This window comes from Habropoda laboriosa, unplaced genomic scaffold, assembly GCF_001263275.1.
Source record: "Habropoda laboriosa isolate 0110345459 unplaced genomic scaffold, ASM126327v1 scaffold145, whole genome shotgun sequence".
NCBI lineage: Eukaryota > Metazoa > Arthropoda > Insecta > Hymenoptera > Apidae > Habropoda > Habropoda laboriosa.
In genome coordinates this window covers 1,727,504-1,731,711 of record NW_017100307.1, presented here as the reverse complement: position 1 = coordinate 1,731,711, position 4,208 = coordinate 1,727,504, and positions in this window count along the sequence as shown.

Below are 4,208 nucleotides of genomic sequence, written 5' to 3'. Positions count from 1 at the left end.
CCCGGGGGGGGGGGGGGGCGAAGTTGGCCATGCTTCTGCTGTGCAACATTCCTGCATAATGAATATCCAGAAAAGCAGAACCGATTGACGTTTATTACATAACGTTCGGCTAGAATTCCGGATCGCAACAAGTAGCGTGGCAACGTGGCTGTTGCATCAGTGAATTAACCAGGCGAGACACACGCACCATTACTCCCATCGAACATCGTGTTCCTCCGTACTAAACGTGTGTAATAATTACCGGAACGTTCAATTCGTACTTTCAAATTTCCCGCCGAATCGCTTTTCTGTGAGTGAACAAAATATTTGATGCGTAGTTTCTTTTTATTGGCAGTCGTTGACGTTGATGGGGTGGAAATTGACCTTCAAAGGTAAGAGTGGTGATTTTAAATTTAGTATTGGGAAATAGAAAATTCGTCAATTTATACTATTTCTCTATTTCTAATATTCGTAATCTTCAACTTTGAGAGCGATTTTCTCACCTTCGCTGTGGACGATTTTTAATATAAAAAAATACGTGTCGAATATTTTTTCGAGATCTACGACATACTTAAATTTCATCAAAATCGGTGATTAATCACTTTGAAATAATCTCTTGAAAGTATGTTCACTATCTTCAACTTTGAGAGCGATGTTCTCACCTTCACTGTGGACGATTTTTAATATAAAAAAATACGTGTCGAATATTTTTTCGAGATCTACGACATACTAAAATTTCATCAAAATCGGTGATTAATCACTTTGAAATGATCTTTTGAAAGTATGGTTGTTACGCTCAACTTTGAGAGCGATTTTTTCCTCTTCAATGTAGACGATTTGCAATATAAAAAAATACGTGTCGAATATTTTTTCGAGATCTACGACATACTAAAATTTCATCAAGATCGGTGATTAATCACTTTGAAATGATCTTTTGAAAGTATGGTTGTTACGCTCAACCTTGAGAGCGATTTTCTCCCCTTCAACGTGGACGATTTTTAATATAAAAAAATACGTGTCGAATATTTTTTCGAGATCTACGACATACTAAAATTTCATCAAGATCGGTGATTAATCACTTTGAAATGATCTTTTGAAAGTATGGTTGTTACGCTCAACCTTGAGAGCGATTTTCTCCCCTTCAACGTGGACGATTTTTAATATAAAAAAATACGTGTCGAATATTTTTTCGAGATCTACGACATACTAAAATTTCATCAAGATCGGTGATTAATCACTTTGAAATGATCTTTTGAAAGTATGGTTGTTACGCTCAACCTTGAGAGCGATTTTCTCCCCTTCAACGTGGACGATTTTTAATATAAAAAAATACGTGTCGAATATTTTTTCGAGATCTACGACATACTAAAATTTCATCAAGATCGGTGATTAATCACTTTGAAATGATCTTTTGAAAGTATGGTTGTTACGCTCAACCTTGAGAGCGATTTTCTCCCCTTCAACGTGGACGATTTTTAATATAAAAAAATACGTGTCGAATATTTTTTCGAGATCTACGACATACTAAAATTTCATCAAGATCGGTGATTAATCACTTTGAAATGATCTTTTGAAAGTATGGTTGTTACGCTCAACCTTGAGAGCGATTTTCTCCCCTTCAACGTGGACGATTTTTAATATAAAAAAATACGTGTCGAATATTTTTTCGAGATCTACGACATACTAAAATTTCATCAAGATCGGTGATTAATCACTTTGAAATGATCTTTTGAAAGTATGGTTGTTACGCTCAACCTTGAGAGCGATTTTCTCCCCTTCAACGTGGACGATTTTTAATATAAAAAAATACGTGTCGAATATTTTTTCGAGATCTACGACATACTAAAATTTCATCAAGATCGGTGATTAATCACTTTGAAATGATCTTTTGAAAGTATGGTTGTTACGCTCAACCTTGAGAGCGATTTTCTCCCCTTCAACGTGGACGATTTTTAATATAAAAAAATACGTGTCGAATATTTTTTCGAGATCTACGACATACTAAAATTTCATCAAGATCGGTGATTAATCACTTTGAAATGATCTTTTGAAAGTATGGTTGTTACGCTCAACCTTGAGAGCGATTTTCTCCCCTTCAACGTGGACGATTTTTAATATAAAAAAATACGTGTCGAATATTTTTTCGAGATCTACGACATACTAAAATTTCATCAAGATCGGTGATTAATCACTTTGAAATGATCTTTTGAAAGTATGGTTGTTACGCTCAACCTTGAGAGCGATTTTCTCCCCTTCAACGTGGACGATTTGCAATATAAAAAAATACGTGTCGAATATTTTTTCAAGATCTACGACATACTAAAATTTCATCAAAATCGGTGATTTATCACTTTGAAATGATCTTTTGAAAGTATGGTTGTTACGCTCAACTTTGAGAGCGATTTTCTCCCCTTCACTGTGAACGATTTGCAATATAAAAAAATACGTGTCGAATATTTTTTCGAGATCTACAATATACTAAAATTTCATAAACATCGGTCATTTATCAACATAGAATGATCTCTTGTTAGTACCATTAATATTATTATTCTCAGCAGTTGAATATGTCGAATTTACACGCGAAAGATCGACATCGGAGACGCCAGAATCCAGAACACGGTTCGGACCGCGGGCGTTACACGGAAAAATAGCGGCCGTAAATACCCGCAATTGTTTTTACAGAGCGGCGTTTGCGGTTTTTCGAGGATCGACTGGCCGATCGTACGCGCAGTTGGCTCGTTTCGTCCCGGCCATTCGGGGATTCGACTCGTTTATTTCAGTACTGGGGTTCGCGGCTCGTTAGCGCGCACAGGAAAATCCGCAAACAACCGCACCGGAACTTTTCAGTCGCGATTAATTCCCTGGAACCCGACTGCTGCTCCGTTTTCTTGCGATCCTCTCGCGGTTTTCGCGGTGTATCGAGCGCTGACACCGCGAGAAACGACGGGATTATCCGGCCGCTTGGATCCCCCTCCGATATTTTTATTCCTTCCTATTTCTGTTCCCGGGGAAAACTCCTACGAATAATCTGCGAATTTCTTCCTTCGCGCAGACAAAACAGTATCGATAGCTTGACGAGATTCTTCGTTGATCTTGTAAAGATTGTCCCGATATAAACGATTCGCGGTAAGACGACGTTTCATTTGACGATAAAGCTGACATCGATAATAGATTAACGAATTGGACGAATTTCTACTGGCGTTTGTTGTGGAAACACTCTTCCAAAGAATTTCCTTTAATAATTAAGAAACGAAGCTCCAGGAAAAGTCGTCTGTTTTTTGGAGATTCACCGTCTTTTTTCCACATTTCTCGCTATTTTCGCGGCCCAAATTTAGCACTGCGACGAAGAAAAATGATAGAAAAGCGAACTAAATCCACAGCGAAAAGAATCACTAGAACTTCGCAGTCTTTTCAAAATGTTTGCAGTGATTCTATCGCTGTGAAATATTCGCCTCGGTCTCGGAGTGTTCCTTTATTCGTACCCAGAAAAATTTAGTATGAATGAAATCAAACAATTCGCCTCCCCGTTTCCACCGTCAACTTTTTCTCTTGCAGAAAGCCAAGGTTCGTAACGGCAGAAAGAAAGGAGTAAACAATTTCCACCGCGCCGTCGTTCTCCAGAGTGTAAATATCGATACGTTGGTTCGAGTAAACATCGAGTTCACCGGTGGAAAAGCACGGGAAAACCTCGAATCGCGAGTAGAAAATAAACGCAACTTTCTCTAGTTTTTACCCGAAATTCCTGTTCGCCGTGGTTGTCCCGAGGAACGGCGCTCACGACAGCGGCATCGTCCATTATAAAATAATCTAGCCGACCGGTCGCCGTGTAATTCCGGCTCTAAATGCCATGAAAAATGAGTTACGACAAGAAAATTGTGCAAGCCTGCAATTATGTAAATAGACGGACACCGGGACGGAGATACAGGCTCTCCTCTTTTCGTTCTCGCTTTCCTTCCTTCTGTCCCACGTTCCTCCTCGTATCTGCGCGTTCCGCGGTAGAAAGGGAGAGACGGAGAGGGTTGACGGGGAGCGTAAAAGCAGCAACCAAGTGCCGGAGGTAACGAAGACCGTAGAAGGTTGAAAGACTATTGCGAGACAATAAGGTCGGATGCGAGTAGGTGGCCTAGCGAGAAGACGTGGGCGATCGCTATGGCAAGGACGTTTCTGTGTCGCGGTTTCGACGCTAGATCCTTGAATAGGAATGTCTAACGCTGCGTTTACACTGTGCG